Raw genomic sequence first — 13,830 nt, forward strand, 5'->3', positions numbered from 1 at the left:
CTGTCAACCCAGGCGAAAACAAGTAGAAGACCCCCAAACAGCCAAAAAGCAAAAGTACAAAAATGGGGACTTCGTCATTTTCAGGGCAATTTCCAGAACCACACCGCGCGCGCTCTGCAGCTAGGCCCTAACTCCCCTCTGCCACCATGGATTTGCTTCAAACCTCTTTCAATCAAAAGTATCCATACCCATCAGTGCTCCCAGACCCCGAAACCCACCCACAAACACCAGGAAGCCCCCCAAACAGGCCCCCAAAAACATAATAGTGAGCAAAAAGTCAAAAACTTTTCAAGTCTGATTTGGTCAAAACCAGTTTTATCCGGTATTAGACCTTCCCAGCAATGCCCCAAGACCCGCCAACCCACCCGCAAAAAAGCACAACACCCCCAAACAGCCAAAAAGCCGAAATGGAAAATCTCATACTTACAATATTTTTCGGCCTTCTGTCGAAACGCGCTGTGCAGCTAGGTCATAACTCCCGTTTTCCACCATGGATTTCCTGAAAAGCAAATGCAATCAAAATTAGACTGTGCCAGTAGTGCTCCCAGACCCCAAAACCCACCCACAAACACCCGGAACCCCCCAAAGAGCACTTCAAAGACAAGCAAGTCAGCAAAAGCGCAAAAAAATGTTTGCATCCGATTTGGTCCAAACCAGTTTTATCCGGTATTAGACCTTCCCAGCAATGGCCACAGAGCCGTCAACCCAGGCGAAAACAAGTAGAAGACCCCCAAACAGCCAAAAAGCAAAAGTACAAAAATGGGGACTTAGTCATTTTCAGGGCAATATCCAGAATCACACCGCGCGCGCTCTGCAGCTAGGCCCTAACTCCCCTCTGCCACCATGGATTTGCTTCAAACCTCTTGCAATCAAAAGTATCCATACCCATCAGTGCTCCCAGACCCCAAAACCCACCCACAAACACCAGGAAGCCCCCCAAACAGGCCCCCAAAACATGATAGTGAGCAAAAAGTCAAAAACGTTTTCAAGTCTGATTTGTTCAAAACCAGTTTTATCCGGTATTAGACCTTCCTAGCAATGCCCCAAGACCCGCCAACCCACCCACAAAAAAGCACAACACCCCCAAACAGCCAAAAAGCCAAAATGGAAAATCTCATACTTACAATATTTTTCGGCCTTCTGTCCAAACGCGCTGTGCAGCTAGGTCATAACTCCCATTTTCCACCATGGATTTCCTGAAAAGCAAATGCAATCAAAATTAGGCTGTGCCAGCAGTGCTCCCAGACCCCAAAATGCACCCAAAAACACCCAGAACCCCCCCCAAAGAGCACCTCAAAGACAAGCAAGTCAGCAAAAACGCAAAAAATGTTTTGCATCCGATTTGGTCCAAACCAGTTTTAACCGGTATTAGACCTTCCCAGCAATGTCCACAGAGCCGTCAACCCAGGCGAAAACAATTAGAAGACCCTCAAACAGCCAAAAAGCAAAAGTACAACACTGGGGACCTAGTCATTTTCAGGGCAATTTCCAGAATCACACCGCGCGCGCTCTGCAGCTAGGCCCTAACTCCCCTCTGCCACCATGGATTTGCTTCAAACCTCTTGCAATCAAAGTATCCATACCCAGCAGTGCTCCCAGACCCCGAAAGCCACCCACAAACACCAGGAAGCCCCCCAAACAGGCCCCCGAAAACATGATAGTGAGCAAAAAGTAAAAAACTTTTTCAAGTCTGATTTGGTCAAAAACAGTTTTATCCAGTATTAGACCTTCCCAGCAATGCCCCAAGACCCGCCAACTCACCCGCAAAGAAGTAGAACACCCCCACAAGTGCAGAGTCTTTCTTCATTGGGCGTAATCCAGCCCTCTGCTTTGAGGGAAATAGGAGTCTGGAGGAGGAGGATAGAGGAGCATGCTCTTGTGAACTTGTGAACCTGAGGAATGCAGACTGCGGCACCTTCAAATCAATAAGCAAATAAGTGAAGACAGTTATGCTGATGGGCTTGTTTTTGTGATTAGGTGATTAAAGTTTTAATTATATTAACTGTGCAAAACAAAGAAAGACAGACACACAGGAATAAAAGTGAATAAGGACGAAAAAGAAAGTTATTGATTCATTGGCTCATTTTCAGGGCTCGGTGTCAGGGAATAAGAGTTCGTCCTCATACTCTGTGAATTCAGGCGGGAGTAGGTCACCTAACAGAGAAGAAATTCCCTCATCTAAGTTGCTGTCCTCCTCGTCTTCATCCGGTGTGTGTTCTCGTACTTTGTAATCTGGTGGTATGAGGTGCTGATTCATCTTGATAATTGTTAACCTCTCCACATTTTTGGGCGAGAGGCGGGTCCTTTTGCAAGTTATAATGCCACCTCCAGCACTGAAAGCACGTTCAGAAGACACGCTTGCGAGTGGGCAAGACAAGTAGTTTATAGCCGGGTTGGAGATCTGTGGCCACAATTGTTTTTTCCCATGCCAATACGCCAATGGGTCATCATTAACATAGACCTCTGTTGAGTCATTCAGATAGTCCTGCACCATCGACTCAAGGTTCTCCACGGTTCCTCCACTTTGCTTACTTTTTGCTGGGACCTTTAGAGAACCAAACCCAAGCTGAGTTAGCCAATCCTCTTCTTCACCCAATGTTACTGTTGTGTCTGGTGCAGGTGATCCGGTTGCCGGTGTCTTTAACGGCTGAGAGGTCACTTCTGCCACATCCACATGTGCAGAAGTGGATTCTTTTGACTGGGGATGGCCTGCTGATGCTGATGTACTACAAAACACACTATATAAATGAGGGTCTAAGGGTTAGTTTTAAGACTCTGAACTAGAAACATGCCCCTGACATCAGACTTACTACAACAAAAGGTATCCAGGAGTCACAACCAAGTGTTTTTACTCTAGACTGACCACCATATGACTTACAAGTTAGATTGTGAATTAAATACTGTTCATATGTGAAAACCATTCAACTACTCATACGCTCAACATGCAACCCAGGTAGGAATTTTTCCCATCAGTTGCCGTTCTGTACCACCACTATCACATCATTTGGGTCCTCCTTACCCATGAGTTAGTACAAGATATCAGTCACACTATGTATAGTGTGAAGACTGTGTGAGTGAGGAGACTGATGTTATTTGTTTCGCTGGGTGGTATCGGTATGGTGTTGAAAGTTACAACTGAAAGTAAGCAGTGCAGTGAAAAAGAATGGTAGTGAGTAAAATTAGGTGGAACTGAGTAGAATAAGTGCTTTATTAGTTTCTCTAAGACCCCCAAGTCTAAAAACAGGTGAACAGTGAAAAGTAGATTTAACAAAATATCTACTAGCAAGTGGTCGACATGTTTCTGCATATAAGCGGAAGTTATCCTATGCATTCGTCAGGATCTAGATGTTGCTACTGCTTGCATGATTTAGTGATAAGGAACTAAAGAAATAAAAGGGAAAAATTTCACCTGGATGTCAGGTGTTGATTCTCCACCACAATCTAGGAAAGTCATATGGATTCGGAAAAAGAGAAGAGAAAAACAACATTTGTCAAAAAATGCACTTCCAAGTTGCGCTATTCTTGTGGTCATGTATATACAGTTTAGTCGACATGATAACACTCACCCAGTATTTGTGGGGATGGCGCCTCACCTCACCTGGCTGCAGCTCAGGTAAATAAGGAGCACCGCTCTGTTAGCAAAATACAATTATAGAAACACTCAGCCGATTCAGTAAAACAAGGCAAGAAATGCTGATATTTAAACAGTTTAGTAGGTAAATCTATTCGTCAAGAGTCCTTACTAGTGGTATAGGAAAAAAGGCTTGACGGATGTAAATTGCTACAAACAATAATTCTACCCGTCACGAGTATCTATGTAACCGGTATAACCCCTGCCACGTATATACAAAAGACCCGGTAGGGGCATTTTCTAGTGGCACGCCCTGGGCGTTTAGGGTTAGAAAACCACGGGATCGTATCGAGGCATTATCGTTTGTGTTGCCGGCATCGCTGCCAGTAAAGACCTCTCACACACTCACCTCTCCGTCGGTGTCTCCCAACGTCCCTCTGGGCTGTTCTGGGGAGGCACCGAACGAGAGAAAAGGGCGGGTATATCAGTGAAGCTTGACAAGCAGGTGTGGTGTGTTCTGGGAATCGTAGTTTCCCTTCTAAAAAGCAGAAGAAAGTCAATGATTCTAGATTTCAATTATTTATGTTTTTGTTGTAAAAGAAAGGATTTCTCTTTCAGTAAGGTATCACGGGTGGTATGGGGATATATTTCTACCCGTTTGTTTAATAGATTTGCTTACAGACAGAATCGGCCCCGTTATAGTGACATCCAAGGTATCGGTTCATTGAGACCCTCCTTGTCACTGTTTAGTTTATAGACCCATTTCTGTTCGATTCTAAACAGAAACTTGCCAATATCAGGACAGTGGTCCGGTATGTTAGGTTGTTCCAGTATGGTCCATGTGAAGTCACTAGGACCGTGTCCCTTTTCCAAAAAGTGAGCTGTTAAGCGTGTCGCTTGTTTGCGGCATCGGACAGTACTCTTGTGTTCACCAATTCTTATTTTCGTTTTCCAAGTTGTCATGCCCACGTATCTCTTAGGGCACGGGCTGGTGATCATATAGATGGTATTCTCACTGTTACAATTGGTGTATTTGCGCTGTTGCCATGGGCGCATGGTTCCGATGTCGACACTGGTGGACTTAGTTGTTTGGGGACATATCGAGCAATTACCGCAAGGATGGTGTCCTTGTACGGGAGGCAGATCCCACAAGGTACCAAGTTGTCTGGATGATTTGCTTTTTGGTCTAGTGTGGACCAATTGATCTTTTATGTTGGGTCCTCTCTTAAAAGCAAATAGGGGAGGAGTTAAGGTGTCTCCGCTGGTGTTCAAAATAGACCAGTGTTTGGTTATAATTTTCCGAACCTCGTTCGATTTTGTGTGAAAAGTGTTCACAAATGTCATTCTTTTGGTTTTTTCTTTTGGGATGGCAATGTCCAAAAGGGCGTCCCTGTTGTTGTTTGACGCCCTTTTCTTGGATTGGCGGATGATCTTCGTGGGGTAGTTTTTCTCACGCAGATGTTCAGAAAGTGTCTCTGAGTGTTTCTCAAAAGCTTCCTTGCTAGAGCAGTTCCTCTTGAGTCTCAGGAACTGCCCGAAGGGCAGGTTTTCCCTGAGAGCTCTGGGATGACAGCTCTCGAAGTTGAGGAGCGCATTCCATGCCATGGGCTTCCTATACAGCTCTGTTGTTTTTTGTTTTTTTTAAATTTTTTGAAAACCTTTATTGTGCATGAAGAGTGGTACAAATACGGGCCTACAACCGTCAGGCCGGCCACAATACTGTTTAGCACATAAGTAAGCAGTACGGTCCCCCAGCGACATCAGGCAATATGGCAACAATTAACAGTAGTTACACTGAACGGAATAGTGTCGCTAGAGAGAAGGAGCATTGAAGGTTAAGATTTTTTAAATTTTTAGTCTAAAGATAAAGCAATGAAGAATAAACCAAGGAGAATCGAGTCCGTGTATTAACTACACCACATGGGCAGGCAGCATCAAGAAGTAACATCAATAACGAGGAACCCCCCATCAAATCGGCGGTACAGTATAAATCAACAGGAGAGTCAATTCGCATTTACGCACCACCCACAGTGCTAACCACTCCCTACTAATCCCCTATCACAGACCCAAAACAGAAAGAAGAAAAAATTATAAGAGAAGATCATACATAGGCACCATAGAAACTAACTAAAACTAAATATAACCCCCCACCCTACACACATGCAGAGGCTACGGCCTGCCCCCCCCCTAGCAGAGTGTCTGTCGCCCCAATAAACCCGAAATTTAGAAAGAAAAGAGAAGTAAAGAAAGGAAGAGAAAGAGGAAGGAAAGAAAAATTAAGGAAGGAGAAGAGAAGGAAAGTTAAAGAAATATAATCCAGTGATATAGGGAGTAAGAACAGAGTCTATCCTTGAACTCCCACAAAATTATTAGAGGAGGGTCAATTCACAAGTCCCCCGGACTACCCCGATCTCAGCCCCCACTTCCCTGTAATCATCATAAGCAAGCAAGGAGTATCAAACACCGAATGAATAGGGAAGAACATCAAATAACACATCGTCGCGCTGAGGAAGCACTCCAGTCCGAGTCTCAACCGGCCATTAATCACAGTTCGTTCGAGCAAGGGCACGTCTAACCCTGGTCAGCTCGCAGACGCTGTCGCAAACTTAGCTCCGATGGAAGCCCCGCCTCAGGTGGAACAAAGGGAGAAGATGGCCGCATTCGGTGAAGAGATGATCCCCCAGGACAAAATGGCCACTTCCAGGCACACACAGTTTTGGCAGACCAGAAGGGCAACAGTCCAAAGCCCATCTGTAGTTGTGGAGCACTGGGGGTTGGAGTAGCATAGCGAGGCGTGCAGGTATTAAATAAAGCCAGGAGCTGTGCCTGCCGGTCCACACGGGAGGATAGCGATACCGTAGCCAGAGTGGAATTCTTAGGCAGGATAGGAAACATTGTAGCGACGCCGGGACCGGCAGACGGCAGGATTTCTGAAGCAGCAGAGTGAGAAATGTGCACAAGATCACAGGCGCGCTGCAACAATGTAGCCCGCACCCCATCGTGCGGGGGTCGGTCGGAGGGAAGATGTAAGCAGCCAGACATTACATCCTTAAGCCCAAGCGCAGCTTCATCCAGTTTCTGTCCCAGTACTCGGGAGCACTCATACAATTCCACCTTCAGGGCAGTGAGAGCGCTCATAATAGAGGCGCAGGTATATTCAGGCGGGGAGCCCGCCGTGTCCACAGTATGGAGTGTAGCACCGCGTCCACCACTCCGCCAAAGTGCCTGCAATGCAGCAGATTCCGAAGCCGAGGTAGAGCCCATAACGATCACAGAGGAGAAGTCCGCCATGTTTGCGCTGCTAGGGGTTTCGCCGATCGAGGAGGCAAGCCAACAGTGGATAGACTGGGTGGTAGCACCGGATAGCCGGGTCCGTCTCCGCTGTGCAAGACTTAACAAGAAACCCCTTCACGTAAATGCTGGCAGGAGCGAGTGAAGCGGCTAATCATGGCCGCCGGCTGCACGGACGGCAGAAAGGAGCAGCGCGTCTCACCTCTGTGTCGCATGGGAGCTGTGAAGCAGAGTGGATCCACAGTCGGGCGACATGCACTCTCCAGCGAGGGCAGAGACCAGCGCCCTCACAGCCCACAGTCCGCCTGGGAGCGTTCCGTACTGCACCGCTCCAACAGCCCTCCGAGTCGCATCCCCCTCCGGCGTTGCGCAGGGACACGGGGTCCAGGGCGCAGTCACGGTCTGCAGAGAAGCATGCCCTTTCGTCGGATTGCAGACGGATAGAGACACCGGGGGAACACCTCCGGTGCCAGCGCGACGTCAGCTATCTCCCGCGTCGACTCTGTGTCAGGATCTGGAGCAGGATGGTGCTGCAGGTAACAAAGGATCGGGGAGCCGGGCGACTACACGTCCGTCTCCGCCGCCATCTTGGCTCCTCCCTACAGCTCTGTTGTTAATCCATCATCTGTTGCCACTATAAGAAGGTCCAAGAAGGGCAGTTCTTTTCTGCTGAATTCTACTGTGAACTTCAGGAATTCATTACAATTATTTAGCCAGCTATGGAATTCCAATAGGCTGGCCTCAGAGCCTCTCCATACGACAAAGATATCATCTATGTACCGCTTCCAAACAAGAAGCGATACATAGTAGGGATTGTCCTAATTCAATATTTTAGTCTGTTCTAGCACATGGACCTATAGATTCGCCAGACTGGGCGCGAAAACGCTGCCCATGCTGGTTCCAGAGGTCTGGAGATAGATGGTGTCTTCGAATTTAAAGTAATTTTCTTTCATCGCCAGCTCAGCTAGGTCCATGATGAAGGCAACTGGAGTTATCGATTGCAAATCCCTTTCTTGGAGTATGTTACCCACCACTTCCAGGGTCTCTGTTTGAGGAATTGATGTATATAAGGATTCTACATCGAATGAAACGAGTAGATCCATGGAGGTGTCAAAGTTTATGTTCGGAAGCAGTCGTAACATGTCTTTCGTGTCTTTGAGGTATGTTGGCATCTCTTTAACAATGGGATTGAGAAAGAAGTCAACAAATGTGGATAATGGCTCCAAAATGGATCCAATGCCAGAGATGATTGGTCTCCCGGGTGGTGGTCTCTGTGGTTTATGCACCTTCGGCAGGCAGTAGAAGTAGGGGATCGATGGATGGGAGGTACATAGGTGTTGGCCCTCTTGGGGAGTAATCCATCCTTCTGATGTTGCCTCTTCCACTAGTTGGCTGATCCTGGTCTTCAGTCTCTCTGTGGGATCATCCTTTAGAGGTACATATGACTTTCGATCTTGTAGTTGCCTTAAGCATTCTTGTCTGTAAGTTTCTTTGTCTAAGATGACAATTGCACCGCCTTTGTCTGCAGGCTTTATTATGATTGCTTCATTGGTTGTTAAAGCCTGCAGGGCTGATCTTTCTTTGTTAGGTAAATTGACAAAAGGTCTTGATTTCTTTGTTTTGAAGAGCAGATCAATGTCTGTTTCCACCGCCTCTTCAAAAGTTTGGACTCTGGTAGGTAATCCAATAGTCGTGGGATTGAAGGTCGATGGTCTTTTTAGACCGGTATTGACGGCAGATTCTGTACTTTCTCCAGGGTTCTGTTTCGCAAAGAAATAGTGGAGTCTAACCTTCCTGAATAGTTTGGAGATTTCAACTTGAGTGTTGAATTGATCAGCCTCGTGGGTTGCCACAAAACCCAACCCACGGTTAAGAAGGTTTTCTTCTTCATTAGACAGTGAGTAGGAGCTCAGATTGATCACAAGACTGGTTGGTCGGTTGTTCCGCTCGTTCCCGCTCCGTCCTGTGGGATCTTTTTGCCACTCCTCAAGTCCATTGTCGGTTGTTGTACCGGCGGTGTCCATCGGACTTGGGATCCTTGTCCCTGTCTTCTTCTTCCTTTGTTGGTCTTCTGGCCAAACCCTAAAAAAGACTGCTGTCCTTGGGCTTGTTGCATCTGATGAGGGAAGAAAGGTGGTCCCATTTGGGGAAAGTTTGGACCGTACATCCATGGGCCTGGTTGCCAAAAGGGTTGAAACTGATTCTGGCCAAAGTTATTAAAATTGCCTCTACATCCTCTTCTGTTGCCACGTCCCTTAAAGGGGCGTCCATTGCCGCGTTGGGATGTTTCAGAATCACTGGAGTTATCGTCAGAGCTTGAGGTGGCGTAACTAGAACCTATTCGACCTCCACTTTGATTATATGTTGGGGCTACATAAGAATCACTAGTGTATGGGTACACTTTTTCACTAGAGAATTTGGCTAGGTCTTTTTTAAATTTCTCCATTTTCGTGAAAAGAATAGATTCTTTAAATTCAGTGTTTTTCTTGTTGGTATCGTCTTGCCCGGACTTAAAGGCTGGAGTTTTTTAAGGTAGCCTTGATATTCCCTTCAAGTAGTTGTATCTCAACTAGGATCTTATCAGCTACACGTTTAGCCGTTTTTATAATGAGGACTAGCCAGTCCCTAGTGCACCTCCAGGCAATCAATGACCAATCTTTCAGAAAGTCCTTCTCATCCAAGAAAAGTCTTGGTGTATTGGTCACGATTAGTCCTGATGGTGCACAGTTGCCATGTAAATATTGTGCCATGGTTATGCCGTTTACTGTAGTTCTTGAATGGGATTTTTTCAAGATCAAGATTTTGTTCCAACCCTCATCAGTGGTGCTTACTGCAAGGGGGATATTCTCCAATAGACTGGGGTTTTCATCTAGAATGTTCTGAATCTCTGCTTCTTCAAAAGCTAGACCACTGTTTAAGGCCATTGTGAATGTTTGTTTTATGCACAAGTACTTGCCGAGATTACAAGGGAAAAGGGAATGTTCTACGATCGAGGCAAAGTCAAAACAGAGCTACAAAACAGACAAAGGGAAGTGTATGTCTGTTATTTTCAGAAAAAGACCCACAGCCGAGGCTGTACTCAATCACAAAACACACTATATAAATGAGGGTCTAAGGGTCTAAGGGCTAGTTTTAAGACTCTGAACTGGACACATGCCCCTGACATCAGACATGGACCATACTGGAACAACCTACCATACCGGACCACTGTCCTGATATTGGCAAGTTTCTGTTTAGAATCGAACAGAAATGGGTCTATAAACTAAACAGTGACAAGGAGGGTCTCAATGAACCGATACCTTGGATGTCACTATAACGGGGCCCATTCTGTCTGTAAGCAAATCTATTAAACAAACGGGTAGAAATATATCCCCATACCACCCGTGATACCTTACTGAAAGAGAAATCCTTTCTTTTACAACAAAAACATAAATAATTGAAATCTAGAATCATTGACTTCCTTCTGCTTTTTCGAAGGGAAACTACGATTCCCAGAACACACCACACCTGCTTGTCAAGCTTCACTGATATACCCGCCCTTTTCTCTCGTTCGGTGCCTCCCCAGAACAGCCCAGAGGGACGTTGGGAGACACCGACGGAGAGGTGAGTTTGTGAGAGGTCTTTACTTTCAGCGATGCCGGCAACACAAACGATAATGCCTCGATACGATCCCGTTGTTTTCTAACCCTAAACGCCCAGGGCGTGCCACTATAAAACGCCCCGACCGGGTCTCTTGTATATACGTAGCAGGGGATATACCGGTTACATAGATACTCGTGACGGGTAGAATTATTGTTTGTAGCAATTTACATCCGTCAAGCCTTTTTTCCTATACCACTAGTAAGGACTCTTGACAAATAGATTTACCTACTAAACTGTTTAAATATCAGCATTTCTTGCCTTGTTTTTACTGAATCGGTTGAGTGTTTCTATAATTGTATTTTTCTAACAGAGCGGTGCTCCTTATTTACCTGAGCTGCAGCCAGGTGAGGTGAGGCGCCATCCCCACAAATACTGGGTGAGTGTTATCATGTCGACTAAACTGTATATACAGGACCACAAGAATAGCGCAACTTGGAAGTGCATTCTTTGACAAATGTTGTTTTTCTCTTCTCTTTTTCCGAATCCATATGACTTTCCTAGATTGTGGTGGAGAATCAACACCTGACATCCAGGTGAAATTTTTCCCTTTTATTTCTTTAGTTCCTTATCACTAAATCATGCAAGCAGTAGCAACATCTAGTTCCTGACGAATGCATAGGATAACTTCCGCTTATATGCAGAAACATGTCGACCACTTGCTAGTAGATATTTTGTTAAATCTACTTTTCACTGTTCACCTGTTTTTAGACTTGGGGGTCTGAGAGAAACTAATAAAGCACTTATTCTACTCAGTTCCACCTAATTTTACTCACTACCATTCTTTTTCACTGCACTGCTTTCTTTCAGTTGTAACTTTCAACACCATACCGATACCACCCAGCGAAACAAATAACATCAGTCTCCTCACTCACACAGTCTTCACACTCTACATAGTGTGACTGCTCTCTTGTACTAACTCCTGGGTAAGGAGGACCCAAATGATGTGATAGTGGTGGTACAGAACGGCAACTGATGGGAAAAATTCCTACCTGGGTTGCATGTTGAGTGTATGAGTAGTTGAATGGTTTTCACATATGAACAATATTTAATTCACAATCTAACTTGTAAGTCATATGGTGGTCAGTCTAGAGTAAAAACACTTGGTTGTGACTCCTGGATACCTTTTGTTGTAGTGATGCTGATGTACTGCCTTTTCCTTCAATTTTCTGCAGTTCTCTTTCAAACCTCATGGCTGACACAGCTAGCCAATGTTTGTACTTTGTAACATCTTCGTCACCAAAAGCAAAGAATGCTCTGCCTGCCAGTGCCTTTTTGTAACGTGGATCCAGAATAGTAGCACAAATGTAATGCTGTTCAGAGTGGATCATTTGAAGACGTTCATCGCCAAGTAGGCGCTCTAATAATTTCTCCGCCAAAACAAAAGCTTCTTGCTTTTCTTCATCTTTTTGAAACATAGAAGACACCGCCTTCAGTTGGTGCTCCAGCATGCGCAACAATGGGATAGCTTTTCCCAAATTACAGTCCTACCTGCTGACTGCACGCGTGAAGACCTCAAAAGGACGAAGCATGTCCGTCAGGCTTTTAACTAGCTCCCATTGCGCCGCATCTAGCCTCAGGTCCTTCTGAGCTGTACCCAGTGTTAAGAAATACTGATCGAGTACCGTAAACTGCTCATACATACGCTCAAGCATGTAGAAGGTTGAGTTCCAACGTGTTGGCACCTCCTGGATGAGTGCTTTCACTGGCATTCGACGTTCATGTAGCAGGCCCCTCAGATGCTTCCGGGCCTTAAAAGAATGGCTGAAATGGTTGCACATTCTTCGGCAGGTGGTCACTAACTCGCAACTGGACTGTCTTCACTCAAGAATTTTTTTTACAACCAGGTTTATACAGTGCGCCAAACACGGTACTCTGAAATATTTACCCAGATCCATGGCCTTACCTACATTGGCGCCATTATCCGTGGAAACATAACCAATCGTGCGTTTTTTTGGGGACAGCCAGAGAAAGACCTTTGTGTTAAACTCATTCAAAATGTTTTCTGCTGTATGACGTTTCTCTAAGCCAAACATGGCTAGTGTTGCATGTTTCTGAGCAGCTTTAAAAACTTTGTCCGGGTCAACACCTGCGTTTAGCTTTGCTTTAACCCCTGAAAAAGAGACCCAGTGTGCAATGATGCACATGTAATCAGTGCCTGCGCCACTGGTCCACATGTCTGTTGTCAGATGTATAGTGTGAACAGCACTTTTCTGCAAAGCTGCCCCAATCACCTCCAGCACATCTTCATGTAGTGCTGGAACCGCAACTCTGGCAAAATAGAACCGGCTAGGAACCTTCCATTTAGGGCTGAGCGTTGCCACTAATTCTAGAAAACCTACCCCTTCTACAAAATAAAAAGGGATAAGGTCCAGAGCTAGCATTTTAGCCAGCTTAGTGTTATACAGACGCGTCAGTGGGTGGTTGAGATCAAATGGCGCTTCTGAAAACAACATGGTTCTAATGGTGGGCTGGACCATTTTACGGGATGATGATGACTTCTTCGACCCAGTTACGCTCGATGATGAACTTTTTCGCATTGGTGTCTCACTCTCTCCCACACTCTTAGTGTGGCTCACAGGGGGTGTGCTGACAGGGGTACTGGGTGTAAGTGAAGTGTTTGACGCTTCTTCAACCTCGTCATCATCAGATGAAACATCAATGTTTTGTTGACTTCCAATTCGGGCTTCCTTGATCTCCTTTAGGTACGCAAACCATTGGACAGCGTGCTGTCTCTCAAGATGACCTCTATGGCCTCCGGTACCACAGTTGGTACCAAACTTACCACGACTAACTGCAAGCTTACAAATGCTACAAATGGCTATGTTTTCCCTTTTTGGGCAAACACTAAAGAAGTCCCAAACTGCGGACTTGAAATGTATGTGGGGGGCGGAGGAGGTGATACTGGTGGTGGTCATGCTGCTAATGCCAGATGAAGTGGAGGATGTGTGTTGCCGAACTTTACTACGTTGTGCACTTGCACCACCACTAATTGAGGTCGAGGTGGATGGAGGTCCCTCCTGGCGAGAAAGGATTATGGAAGCGGTAAGTGGTGGTGTACTAGTTAACTCCAATGATGGTGGTGTTCCCATTGCCTCCTCGTCGACAACATCATCACGCTCAGCAGCTTTTCGGGCTAGGGTCAAAATGTCTGTTTGCTGCATGCCCGCTGAGGCTGGAGTGACGTCTATGATGACTGAGTCGTCGTCATGAGAGTCGTCATCAGCAGGAGTATACGCCACTTCTTGTTCAGCGTCATCACACTCCATAACTATGAGAGTTTCGGGGACCTTCCTTTTACGCTTAGCTAACTTTGTCAGATCATGGTG

Source organism: Lissotriton vulgaris, chromosome 1_1, assembly GCF_964263255.1.
Source record: "Lissotriton vulgaris chromosome 1_1, aLisVul1.2, whole genome shotgun sequence".
Classification (NCBI taxonomy): domain Eukaryota; kingdom Metazoa; phylum Chordata; class Amphibia; order Caudata; family Salamandridae; genus Lissotriton; species Lissotriton vulgaris.